The sequence below is a fragment of the Lactuca virosa genome, chromosome 3, assembly GCF_052849685.1.
Source record: "Lactuca virosa cultivar CGN04683 chromosome 3, Lactuca_virosa_CGN04683_v6, whole genome shotgun sequence".
NCBI classification, from domain to species: domain Eukaryota; kingdom Viridiplantae; phylum Streptophyta; class Magnoliopsida; order Asterales; family Asteraceae; genus Lactuca; species Lactuca virosa.
The window spans coordinates 350,678,061-350,692,819 of record NC_136428.1 but is presented as its reverse complement, the minus strand read 5'-3'; positions in this window follow the sequence as shown (position 1 = coordinate 350,692,819).

Sequence of the window (14,759 nt, the reverse complement as noted above, 5' to 3'; positions counted from 1 at the left end):
TCTATTGTAATTCTGCTAAACGACTTTATAGCAAATTAACTTATTTACATCATTCATGTGATATAAGTAAAGAGCAACATAGAAAATTACTACCTTTCCTAGCATTCGAAAGAGCCAAGGTAGATAATATTTCGTATGATTGTGAACAAATAATAGCTGATTTTGACAGAGTCCCTGATGATAGATATAAATATGGAATTGTCAAACTTGATGAATGTCTTGATGCGAATGAATTAGTTAACATAGTGAATGATACTTTGACTAAATCTGAACAAATTCAAATTTTGAAAAAGACTGAGAATTCAACATCTGATTCTCAATCTAATTTTGCTGATATTGAAGATAATTCTGACAATATTAGTGAAATTAGTGAACTTGAAGATGTTGATTGTTCTCAGTTGTTTGTTGTTAATGTTGCTTCAACATCTAAAGGAAAAGAAAAAGTTAAGAATTTCATGGTTGAAAATGAAACTGATATACCCTCAACTTCGAAAGTTTATGATATGAACTTCGTGGATCTCAAAGACAGCCAAACTGATGATAGTGATGATGAAGATGAAGTGAACATTTCGAAGGAAAAGAAATCTTCAAAGGAAGAAGAAAGTGCTCGAATTGTGGTTGAGCAGGTGTATGGTGATACACAAAAATTCGAAAAAGTGATGAATGAAAAAGGTGAACACTATCTTGAAACGAATTCAGTGGTTTATCCAAATTTCAAATGTACAGATAATGTCATTTTTCCAAATCAAGTTTTCGTAACTACTGGAAATGTTGAGAAAATCAAACCAGAATTAAAGAAGTTAGTTGCAGAGGATAATTCAAAAACAACTTATGAAGGTTTTTTCGCAAATCAAAGCACAGTTGAAAACAACTTAACAAAGAATTTGTATGTTTTCCAACGTCAAAAACCACAAAGAAAATGGGTTGAAAAATCAGAAATTGAAAAAGAGAATTCAAAACAAGTTGAAAAGGAATGTGAAAAAGTTGTCAAATTAAACTCCAAGGAATTCAAAGATCAAATTGACAAATTTTCGAAGGAAAACAACATTTCAAAAAGACAAGCAAGAAAGAAAATATTTTGGCAAAATGTTGAGTCTCAAAAAATGTCTGAATCACAATCACCCAAAAATGTTTTCAAAGCTAAAAATTCATCTTTTTCAACAAAACCTCAATATTCACCTCAATCAAATCATTCAAAGTCTGAAGTAAATAAACAACCAAGGTTTTCAAAAGTTTCAGAAACTAATATTCCAAGAAAATTTTCAAATAACTCAAAATCAAATAAAAAATTCTTTCAACGTCAACATTTTAAATCAACAGTTGATACATCATATGCTAAATCTTTTATAACAAAACCAAAAGTTGATTTTGTTCCTATAAAGCCAAATTTTCCAAATCAAACGAAGAAAGAAACTATGAAAACTTCACGAGAGAAAGGAATAACGTCAAGGAAGAACATTGATCATTGGCTTGAAGGAAAAGGAAAGATGTATCAGTCAAATACATTTTCAAAGGAGCAAATTCACGAAGCATATGAAAAGTATATGAATAATTCATCAAATGACAGTTCATCGTCTAAGGATTCGAACATATCAGTTAAAGCATGGAAACCAGTTATAAAAGCAAAGAATGTTCATTCACAAACTCAGAATTCGAAGGGTGATATCAGTGAACATTCGAAACCATCAAAAACTTATGTTTCGGTTCCTTTAAATGAAGAAGTGAACTTAATTGATAGTCTCAAAACAAAAGTTTGTGATTGGGTTAAAAGTTCTTCATTACATTCGAAATTGAAATCTAATTTCCAAGGACCCAAAAAGCCTTGGGTACCTAAATTTTTCCATTGAATGTAGGTACTATGTGATGAGCAATATGATAACAAGTGGTACATCGATAGTGGTTGCTCTCATCACATGACTGGGAAGAAGGAGAATTTACGAGATTTTTGAAGTCTCAAAAATGCTGGAGTAGCGAAGTTTGGGAATAATAAAAAATGTCAAGTCAAAGGATATGGGAAGATCACGAATGGTAAATTCACAGTGAATCGGGTGGCATATGTTTAAGGTCTTCAACATAACTTGATAAGTGTTTCTCAACTTGTTGTGGGCACTGGCAATCAAGTTCTTTTTAACGAAGAAGGAAGTATTATTTCGAATGTTACAACAAAAGAGGTGTTACTGAAATCCAAAAGGAAAGGTGACATGTTCACTTTGGACATCAATCCAATAGTAGGGAAACCTGCTATATGTCTTCTTTCGAAGGCAACATCAGATTTAAGTTGGCTTTGGCATCGAAGACTTTCTCATCTCAATTTTCGAAACATCAATAAACTTGTGGTACAAGATCTGGTAAGAGGTTTACATGTACTTAAATTTGACAATGATTCTTTATGTGCAGCTTGTGAAGTTGGTAAGCAACATAAACAAGGTCATCCAATTACGATTGATTCGAAAATAGTTGCACCTCTGGAGCTCTTACATATTGATTTGTGTGGTCCTTCGACTGTTTCAACTCTCAACAAGAAAAGGTACATTTTAGTGATTGTTGATGATTTTTCCAGATTTACGTGGGTTTATTTTCTCAGGCTTAAATCTGAAGTTGCACAAATCATGATTGACTTTATCAAAAAGATGGAAACAACATTGAAAAAGATTGTTCGAAAAATTAAGAGTGATCATGGAACTGAATTTAAGAACAATGTTCTTGATTCATTTTTGGTGGACAAAGGGATTTCGCATAATTTTTCATCTTCATACACACCACAACAAAACGGTGTTGTTGAACGAAGAAATAGGTATCTATGTGAAGCAGCAAGGACTATGTTGCCATATGCGAATCTTCCACAATATCTTTGGGTTGAAGCAGTATCAACCGCATGTTTCACTCAAAACAGATCGTTTATTCGTCGTCGTTTCGACATTACTCCATATGAAATTCTCAACAATCGAAAACCTAATGTAAAATTTTTTCATGTTTTCGGATGCAGGTGCTTCATTATGAATCTCAAGGATAATCTTACGAAATTTCAAGCAAAAGCAGATGAAGGGATTTTCTTGGGATATTCGCATAATTCAGTTGCATATCGTGTGTTGAATAAAAGAACACGAAAAGTTGAAGAAACTTTTAATCTTACATTTGATGATTACTACATTAAACAAACAACAACTCAGTTTGAAAATCATCCAATTCTGAAAAACATACAAGATGAATCTGAATCATCACAAACATTAGATATTGATTATGATTTAATTTTTGGAATTTCAGATCATGATGTTGATGCTGAAATCAATGCAAGTGATAACCATATCTCTGAACTAACAAAGCTTAATGATACTTCAACATCAAATTCTCCAGAAAATGGCGAAAGTATGCAAACAATCCAGTGGAGGGGGAGCACTTGGATTCGAATACATTAGATGACGAACAACATTCTTTCGAGGGGGAAAAAGAAAGGATGAATGATGATGTTGAGGGGGAGCATTCAGAAAATATTGAAGATAATAATGATTTTGATGATGCTTGTTCGATTGTAGTCTCAGAAAACGATGATATATACGAAGATGCACCTTTGGAATTTGATCCAACATATCCGCCAATGGAAAAGTGGACAAAAGATCATCCGAAGGATCAAGTAATTGGGAATCCACAAGAGGGAGTTTTAATAAGAGCTCAAATTCGTGCAAAGATTGAGGTATTGAATACTCATCAAGAATTTTGCATGTTCAATGTTTTCATTTCTAATATTGAACCAAAAACAGTTAAGATTGCAATGGAACACTCAGATTGGGTTGTTGCAATGCAATCTGAATTGTCTGAATTTGAACAAAACAAGGTTTGGAGGTTAATTCCTAAACCTGAAAATGTTTCGATTGTCGGGTTAAAATGGATTTTCAAAAATAAAACCGACAAAGATGGAAATATTGTTCGAAACAAACCAGACTTGTTGTTAAAGGATATTCACAACAAGAAGGAATCGACTATGAAGAAACTTTTTCCCCTGTCGCAAGACTCGAGGCGGTTCGTATATTTCTGGATTATGCAGCTCACAAAGATTTTGATGTTTATGAAATGGACGTGAAATGTGCATTTCTAAATGGAGAGCTTGAAGAAACTGTTTACGTGGAACAACCCCCAGGTTTTATTAACGAAGAATTTCCAAATCATGTTTATATTTTAGATAAGGCAGTTTATGGTTTGAAGCAAGCACCACAAGCATGGTATGCAACTCTTACCTCATTTTTGAAACAAACTAAATTTAAACAAGGATCAGTTGATCCCACATTATTTCGAAAGAAAGTGGGGAATCATCTAATGCTTGTTGAAATTTATCTTGATGATATTATTTTTGGCTCAACTGACCCTGCTTTGTCTAGAGAATTCGAAGATTTGATGAAAAGTAAGTTCGAAATGAGCATGATGGGAAAAATCAATAATTTTCTTGGTTTGAATATTCGTCAAAACAGAAAAGGAATTTTTATTAATCAAGAAAAATATACGAAGAATCTGTTGGAAAAGTTTGGATTGACGAATAGCACGAAGTTACGAGTTCCAATGGCAACGGGCATAAAGCTTACATCTTCGTTGGATAAACCTGCCGTTGACATAACTTTATATAGGAGCATGATTGGTTCATTACTTTATCTTACAGCTAGTAGACCTGATATCATGTTTTATGTGTGTAATTGTGCTAGGTATCAGTCTAATCCACGAGAACCACATCTCACTGCTGTGAAGAATATCTTTCGTTATCTTAAAGGAACAATTTCGTTAGGATTGTGGTATCCTTCGAACACTGGGTTCTTTGTACAAGCATATTCGGATGCAGATCTGGGTGGTTGTAATCTTGATCGAAAAAGCACAAGTTGTGGATGTCAATTTCTTGATGGCAAATTGGTGAGCTGGCAGTCGAAAAAGCAAACATGCGTATCAATTTTAACAGGTTAAGCAGAATATGTGGCTGCTGCTGCTTGCACTTCACAAATAATATGGATCCAAAGTCAATTGTGTGATTAAGCAATCAATATGAAAAAGATTCCATTATATTGTGATTCTCAAAGTGCTATAAGAATTTGTCATAACCCTGTGCAGCATTCGAAGACTAAACATATAGCTCTTCGTTATCATTTCATCAAAGATCACGTGGAAGATGGAAATATTGAAGTACATTTCGTGAAAACAACTGATCAGTTAGCTGAAATTTTCACGAAAGCTTTGGATGAAAAATCCGTTGTGAAGATTATAGAAGGACTTGGAATGATCGATGGAAATTCTGTTCCATGCGAAAAAGAAGAATGATGAATGATAAGGAATGATTCAGAGGCGCTGACTAAAAGATAATGCAAAATCATTCAACATTCAGAGGTTACTCTTCATAGTCAACGCTTCGACGCCTTCGAATTCGCATATTTGTTACTTATTTTAAGGGTTGATTTAGCTGTTACTCTTCATAGTCAACGCTTCGACCTCTTCGCATTCGTACATTTGCTACTTATAAGGGGATGATAAAATTTTGCATATTTGCATCAAGTACTATTTCAATTTTCGAAAATTCAAAAATCCAAAACGATTTTCGTTTATTTTGTCATTTAATTTTCGAAAAATTTAAAAATTCAAAAAGATTTTTGTTTGTTTTGTCATTTAAATTTCAGAAAATTCCAAAATCCAAAAAGATTTTCGTTTATTTTGTCATTTATTTTTCGAAAAATTTAAAATTTTAAAAATTCAAAAATATTTTCGTTTGTTCTGTCTTTATTTTCGAAAAATCAAAACATCAACAATATTTTGATTCCTATTTCTTTTTAGTATTTTGTTGCAGATTCTCATGAAGATACAGCGGATATTATGCTTGCAGTACTCGGGTACGGTACATTTTTCGTATGAATCGATAAATTTTTCATCATTCGAACTAGTTAGGATGTCCCTAGAAGCATGCTGTTGTATGTTGACCAAAGCCTTCATGACTCAATGTGTGTGTAAGAAAGCCTTAATGAAATTATTCATACGAAGATTTCTTCCCAATCAGGCTTATATTCACATTAGTCTTTGAGCTACCTTACTCTTCTCAAAATGAGTTAAGAGTTTACTGTTTGGTCCAAACACAACAGAGGTACTTTTCGTGTCTTACATCAATCTTTTTCATCCATAAAATTCTTTCACGATCACACACGAAGACATATGTCCGAGAGGTCTCTGATCAAACCCATCGAGACTTAGATATATCAAAACTTTGTGTTTATGATCTGACATCATGAGACAGTGATGAAAGTGAAACCCAATTTTCATTAACTTTTAAGGAATTGACGGGGAACTAAGTTCCAGATTTTCACGAAACTTTTATTTCTGTACCAAAATTCGAAACTCCAAATCATATTCATTTCGAATGAGTGGTCTTGATCAAACATTCGAAACCCATGATGTTTGTTACCCAACAAGATCTAGCACACAAATTTTTTTCTTGAATATGATTTCCGTGTGAGTTTCATTCGAATGTCCTAGTCATTTCAAAATTTTTCAAAGCCAACTTGTCACTAACTACACTGGTCAAACAAGTAATTTCTGTTACAGTTTCTCACCTTATGTTTAGGATGACATGTAACGAAATTTTAAACTATCCTCGAAGCATTATAAAAGAAGCCCTTTGATACTTATCAACAAGTATTCGATTGTAATTCACGGGAACCCACACAAGCTATTGATCATTTCTCTTAATGATTAATGAAGTAATCTTTGCCCGCGATTTCATCTGCTTTTGTGTCAATGGTTTGACATCACAATATCCCATATTTTTATTATATTTGTTTCTCGTCTCTATTCTTTGGAACACAGCACTCACGAAATCCTTGAGGTTCTGAGTAATACTAACTCAGGCTGATGATTTCGAACTTCTGGCGTATGACTTTGCTTTTCATCCCAAAAGTGAAAGAGCCTTGCTTCCATTCGAAGGGTTCTGACGGTTACAATTTTCTTGGGGATTACAAGACAGGCTGTTTATAAATGACGTATTGTATTCTATCCGTTTCTCAAGGCGATGTGACAGCTACTTTTTGACGCATGGCTACTTTTACGCAGTAATGGTCCGGTTTTCAAGGTGCCACGTTGGATATCATTAAATACATATCCCGCTTCAAATTCAAATTTAAGGGTTACATATAAAAGGGAATTCCAGGGGTTCATTGTCAGTTTACGCGATCAAAAAGCAAATTTCCCAAAATTCTCTGTTCATCATCATCTTCAAACCCTAACAATGGCGACTTCTGCTCATGTTGATTCTCATACCACTGAAGATGCCTCTTCATTACCAATAATGAAGATTCAAGCAACAAACTACTACTTGGAGAGTGACGTTTCTCAGTACCCGGAAGAATTAAAGATGCTCATAGTTGCTTTGAAGAACTCGGTTTTGGCCAAAGCGATGTTCAATTCTTTCTCTGTTCCATTGTCCTGGCTTTCTCAAGCAGGATCAACTGCGACATATAACAAAGCAACTGATACGATTACTTTTCATCGGGTGAACGACAAATAGGTCAGGCTAACCAAGAAAGTATTTTGCCAAATTCTTGATATTCCGAATTTGCCTCCATATGTCTCATTTACTTTTCCACAAATCGTTCATATATTTAATGAGATGGGATATCAGCCACCATTGTCCAAGATTAGTGATTTTAAGAAATCTGGTCTTCCACGAATCTGGAATTTCTTATTTGGTATTTTTCTATGCTGTTTGACTGGGAGATCAGCTGGCCTTGATAAAGGAAGAATGGAGGTTTATTCCATGGTTGCTGGAATCTACTATGATCTTCAAGTAGATTATTCTACATAGTTGTGGAAGGAATTCCAAAAGGGTGTAGAACACACGAATGTTATTCATGGTATTTCGTGTGCAAGATACTAGAGTTTGATTCTGCAACACTTTTACAATAAGGAAGGGATTTTGGTACCCACTGATGAAGACAAAGCAATTTTTCAATCTTACCACTATCCGAAGGAAGTTACAGATAATGCTGATGTTTTTCCTACAGTTGCTCGTATTCCAGATGCGATGCTTAAAAGAGTTGATTCTTCGAACCCTGTATTGGTAGCCTATTTGACGACAATTGATTCTTCAATTAAAACTGGTGTTTTACTGGGAGGAGATGATAAGAAAACCAAGAAGTCAAGAAAGCATGAAACTGAGTCCAGATCTTCGAAATCTCCAAAGAAGAAGCCTGAAACAGTTGAAGTGACTGTTGCTGAGACTCCAGTAATTGAGCCCATTATTGAAGAAACACGAGAACATGTAGTCCTTCCTTCGAAGACTGGCATGTTTTGAAAGAATTAAAATGAAGTCCAAGTCTCCAACGCACAAAGTGGTTCGAAAACCTCAAATAACTCATCAAGGGATTCTAATTAGAGAAGTGCTTGCACCTGTTTCACCGGTGTCTAAGAAACGAAGGGCTGAAGACATGGCAAAGCATTTTTCAAAGAAAAAGAAGAAGAAGACTCGAAAACTTGTAATCTCTACTGAGTCAACAGATGATGATAGTGAAAGAATTCCTGAAACTCCAGAGTTTACTCTTATCACCGAAAGTTTCACTCCTGAGAAGAGAGTGGTCATACCACCCGAAGATTCGATTGCCAAATCAGTTCCTGAGGAGGTTCGAACTTCAGGCATCCCTGCACACGTATCTGATACGGATGCAAATGTCAATATGGGTGAAGGAGGTTCGAAGAATGAAGCTACAGGTCCATCTACTTCTGCTCCTTTTGCAAGTACTGTTTCTTTACCGTTATCTTCTACTACTCTTACTTCAACAACAGATTCCCCAACATTCGAACACATTCTTGATCAACCCTTTACGTCTATTTTTTCTTCTCAATCTACTGAGCCACCCAAAACAACTTCACCTATTCAAGATACTGTTTATATGGAAACAGAGACTGATAATGAGGGGTTTGGCGGTATGTTTGACGACTTGGAGTTTCATGAAGAAGAAGAGCAGTTTCCAGATCACATGCTGATTACCATGAAACAGTTTAAGATTTTAAATCAAAAGTTGAATTCAGTCATTCAATCTTAAGCAGATCTAGGGGTTGGTTCGTCTGTTTCAAGTGTTGAAGTTGATTCATTGTTGAAGGTGTTTGAATCCAGAATCATAAGTAAAGTATCAGGGATGCTTAAAGATTCTGAATCTCGAGTCTTGGAGAAGCTTGATCATAATGATCAAAACAATGAAATTCGGATCAATTCTCAGAGTTCGAAGTTTGCTGGTAATCTGAAAGAATTGAAGAATGTTGCAAAAGAACGACATGTTCTTTTTATTCAAGATGTGAAGAAAGTTCGAGAGGATGTCAACTTGCAAATTCACGAACTTCGTGAAGATATGAAAAGAGAAATAGCAACTGTTCAACATGACTATGCATCATTGCATCAAAAGGTTGATATCATTTGTGACGCAGTCACTCGATTTGTTAAGTTGTATGAAAATTTGAGTCCTCAAATTACTCAACCTTCAACATCCGAAAGTGCAAGCTTTGAAGAAGTGCTTAAGTTGCTTAAGGAGTTAAAAGAGATCTCTGATAGGCCGGTTTCTTCTCCATTGATTACTTCTGAATTTTTATCTCAGAAGTTTATACAATTCGAAGCCATTCTCAACAAGCAACTTGCTCCTCTCTTTCGCATATCAAGTCTTCTTCCAACCACAAATGCCCCACCTGTTTTCACAGGGGTGCAAGGGGGAGAAAGAAAAACTAGTGAGTCGAAGACTAGTGGAGAAGATGCGAAAGTTGTGGGAAAAGTCTTTTCTTCAAAAATCCCTGCAACAAAACCAATAATTGTTTGTGCTGAACAGGTGACTTCAACAGTCGTAACAACAATTCCAATTGCAAGACCAATTTCGAAAGGAATTGTGATCGGTAAATCTTCGAAGACTGGTGGGAGTGGTTCAAAACCAAAAGAGACAACTGACAATCAAGCATTGAAAGATAAAGGGAAATCGATTGTGGTGAAAAAATCAAAAGAAGAAAAGAAGGCTGAAGTTGATGCTGAAATTGAAAAGCTCAGAATAGTTCAAAGCATTATGGCTCAGCGAGCAAATGATCCGAAGGGAATGGATAAAGGGGATCCAACTAAACACTATAACTACGAAACAATCGAGGCCAAGGTTGCATTCAATCACATGTATTCATTTGAGAAGAAACCAAAGCAGAGTTATTTGGTCACAAATACTGATGCAGGCCAATTGGATTTTTTTTCCATAAATGAAATGATGTTTATTATGCCTCAGTTCAAAGCAGAAGGGAATTTTAAAAATAAAGATGAAGGTACACACATGAAAATTCGTTTTCATGCTGTTCTTGGAAAAGCACCTGAGGAAGTTTGGTCTAAAATAAAAATCAAGAAGGTCATAAGTATGAAAAAGGATGTGGTTTTCGAAAACACAGTCCAAAATGTTAAGTATGTGGTTGCCAGAGAAAATGGAAATATTTACGAATTCACTGTTGCAGATTTTCCATTAATGAACTTGTATGATCTTATACAAGTTGCATTACTTTTGAAAGACAAATCGTTCTCATACCTTCAAAACACAGAACCAGATGAATTCAAGCTTGGAGTAGCTCACATCAAGATTTTTATTGAAAACTATTATGAGTTCTTGGCACTAACAAATGTTGAATTAGCTACTCCTAAAGGAATGGAAATTAAAGCTCCGATGGCTCCTACGAAAACTCAGGTTGAATTGAAGAAGTATATTGATGGTGAAATTTGCCTGAAGCCTTTTGGAATTGTCTTCGCAGGAAAAGACAAAGCTGGAAAGTCTAAACGGTTCTTATTCCAAGCAAGTGAAGTCGAGAGATATTCAACATCTCAATATACGAACTTGATTGTTCGTATGAATCATTGCAAGAAGAACAATGAAGGCGACAAGAAAGAGATGAAGAAGATTATCTCCTGGTACACGGAGATTCGAAGAGTATTACTGTATTCCATCATACTTCTTACAAATTGAAGACTTCGACTAAGATTACAAAGAGGGAGATTGTAAGGGTCGAATTGTTGTAATTAGTCGAAGTATGTTTTAGACTCTTCGAATATTTTGTAATGTATTTTACTAGGATGCTTTTATTCGAAGCTTTAGAGTCAATGCCTTAGTATATTTTTTGTATGCTTTCAGTTCCCTATAAATAGGGTTATTTACTAGAGTTAGATAAGAACTTTTACAGACGTGTCTACTATTCTCTGTAAAGAATTTGAAAGTATAATAGAGCATAACAAGATCATATTTACATCGTGTGTTCAAATCTCATATTCTTACTTGAATTCATACTCTGATTAATTCATTACTCGATTCATTGTTTCATCACTCCGGCGATGTGATATATTACGATTTGATTTTCGGAAATTATATTATTGTGAAACGGAAATGTAGAGAGAGAATGAATGGGGGGTAGTTCTCCTTTTGTTTTTTTATTTCTATAAGAAAAAAATGAAAAAAGAATATATAAAGGGCAAAATTGTCATTATAAAAAAGTTCAAATCAAATTGGACCAAAGTGGTAACAAAATCAAACTTTTGGATCACTGGTGCTAGTCCAAACTTTTTTGGACCAAAGTGGCAATTTTCGATATACCACAGGGACCATTTGTGCAGTTTTGTCTTTAAATCTTGACCGGCCGGGTTTTGAAAATTTCCATATGAGGAACGATTTTATCTACTAGAGAGTCTAGAATTATATTTGATTCTAGTGATCCCTGGAAAGTGTACACCTACCATGTATGTTGAGCGGTTGAGTTATGAACATATATTGTTAAATAATCAAGTCTAAAATGGTTGTTTCATGTTTAAAAAGGGCACCGGGTCTAAAAGAACTTTTTCCTGAATAGCAAATGCATCATTCTATAAGGGCTAAATTTTCCAAATTGACCAATACACTCATGTTTGCCCTCAAAGGATAAGGAAAATATGTTTGTATGTGATGTGGAGGGGGGGACTGGGAATTGGTCATGTGGATGTTTTCATCTAGTTTTAAGAATTTTTTAATGAAATCCTCAAGAGGTTTAAATCTTGATTGGTTGGGTTTAGAAAATTTCCATATGAGGAACGTATTTATCTGCTAGAGAGTCTAGAGTTATATTTGATTCTAGTGATCCCTGGAAAGTGTACACCCACCATATATGACCATATATGTTGAGCGGTTGAGTTATGAACATATATTGTTAAATAAACAGGTCTAAAATGGTTGTTTCATGTCTAAAAAGTGCATCGGGTCTAAAAAGAACTTTTTCCTGAATAGCAAATGCCAAAATTTCCAAATTGGCAAACATGTTCTTTACATGTACATGTCTATAATAACATCTATATATTCATGATTTTTGGTTTATGTTGAATAGCTTCACCCTCCACATCACATACATACATACTTTCCTTATCCTTCGAGGGGAAATAGGGGTGTATTGGTCAATAGGGAGAATTTTGACAGAGGTGGCTTGTTGGAGAAACAACCCAGAAAACAATAAACATGCAGATATGGGTTCTTGAACACAAAATTAAGATTTTATTATAAACTGAAGACAATATTTACAGATTACATTCACACACGCACACACACACACACACACACACACATATATATATATATATATATATATATATATATATATATATATATATATATATATATATATATGTTCATTATTTTATAAATTCTAATAGATTACAAAATCATAAATAAACATATTTTGATAATTGAACTCTAGTAAATGGAATATCCTGCAATAGGGTTTAGTGAACAAGGAGCATTCATATTCGTTGAACCAGTTACAACTTAGCCTTTAGATATTAAGGTTGTAGATATGTTCATAATTGAACTCTAGTAATTTACTAGGATTTTTGTTACCGCTAACACTACAACGCTAGTTGAAGACATATCTACAACCTTAAATTTTGATGAAGAAGAAACTCTTACCAAATATAAATACCGGCATTTCTTTTTCATAATAGGAAAATTGAAGTGACAGAATAGGGAGGGCGGCGATGGGCCAGAGAGCAAACAGTAGTAAGCATAACCGCATGGAAACAATAACCTTTTTTATACATTTAAAAACATGAATAACATTTTTTATACATTTAAATTATCGTTATAAATGAATACTCTATTTTTTCTTTTCTTTTTACAACTAAAAACATATTTTTTACATTTAAAATATATTTAAATATTTAAAATGCGTTTTTTATTTTTCAAAACTGTTAATTTGTTTTAAAATGTGGTTTAAATGTATAAAATCATAAATAAAAAGTATTTTTTAATTATAAATGCATTTTAAATACATAAATATATTTAAAAATAAAAAAATATGTTTTAAGTTGTAAAAAAAGAAAAATAACAGCTTATTCATTTATAAACTTAATTTAAATGTATAAAAAAGTTTATTTATGGTTTTAAATTTATGCACATGTTTTCATTTAGTTTTAAGAATTTTTTAATGAAATCCTCAACAGGTTTAAATCTTGATTGGTCGGGTTTTGAAAATTTCCATATGAGGAATGTATTTATCTACTAGAGAGTCTGAGTTATATTTGATTCTAGGGATCCCTAGAAAGTGTACACCCACCATGTATGTTGAGCGGTTGAGTTATGAACATATATTGTTATACAAACATGTCTAAAATGATTGTTTCATATCTAAAAAGGGCACCGTGTCACGGGATGACTCTTTTAGACTAGTCAATACCGTGTGCCACTTAGTGCTTCTCCGACTAAGTCATGCTAACTTCGACGATCTAGATGTACTAACGAACTTAGGAAGCAAGAGTTACGACAAGGGACGCTTTCAGAAAGCTTCTACTATATAACTCAACTTCTTTACAAGGAAACTTCTCGATGGTTTGGGCAAATGAGCCCTTCTCCCTATTTATAGGAACCTTACACCTCCTCAAATGGAAGTTTCTAGGTCCCGATCATTCATGACTAATCTAGACTCTTCCTATTATATACATGGATTTTACAAGACTCTAGAATATGGTATACTTGTCTACGATGTTCTAGAAATCTCTAGGTCGTACCGACATTATCCAAATCATTCTTGTATGATCTAGCGTGTTCTAGATCGTTCCAAAGTCTTCCGGGTCATTCTAGCTTCTTCTAGTGCCTTCTTGATTATTCTGGATCGTTCTCCTTTGTTCCACGGACATCTATAATATTCTAGTATCTTCCAGGGTCCCGTAGAGCATTCTTGATCTCTCCGGAGACTTCTCGAGTATACTTGATCGTTCCAGAGTTCTCTAGACGATCGTGGAATTTTCCAGAAACTTGGTCCGTGACACCCTCCCCCACTTAAACCCTTGACGTCCTCGTCAAGTCTTCTATACATATGTCTCGATCTTGTCATGGAGCTACTTCGTGTCTTTTCTTTTTCTCCAAAGTATTGCTTCGAGTAACTGTGCTTTTATTTCTCAACGTACCTTGAATCCTACTTCTTCTCTCAGCCTCATAACTTCTTGAGTAAATCTTCAAGGGGGATATGGATCCCTGTTCCTTCATGTATGCCTTGTTTTCTCGAATTTACCTTTTTGGCTTCATATTCTCCTTGATCATATTACTCTGGCCATGACACATGTGCATACTTCCTTCTCTCTCGGGGCCTTTATGAAACTTCATAGTTGAAAGGGTTCAAGCTTTTGTCTTGCTTCTTTCCAAGGGAATTATATGAATAGTTGATCCTTTGGTTATACGCATGGTGTTGTCTCTTTCGAACGACCAAGGACATACCATATCCAGGAAATC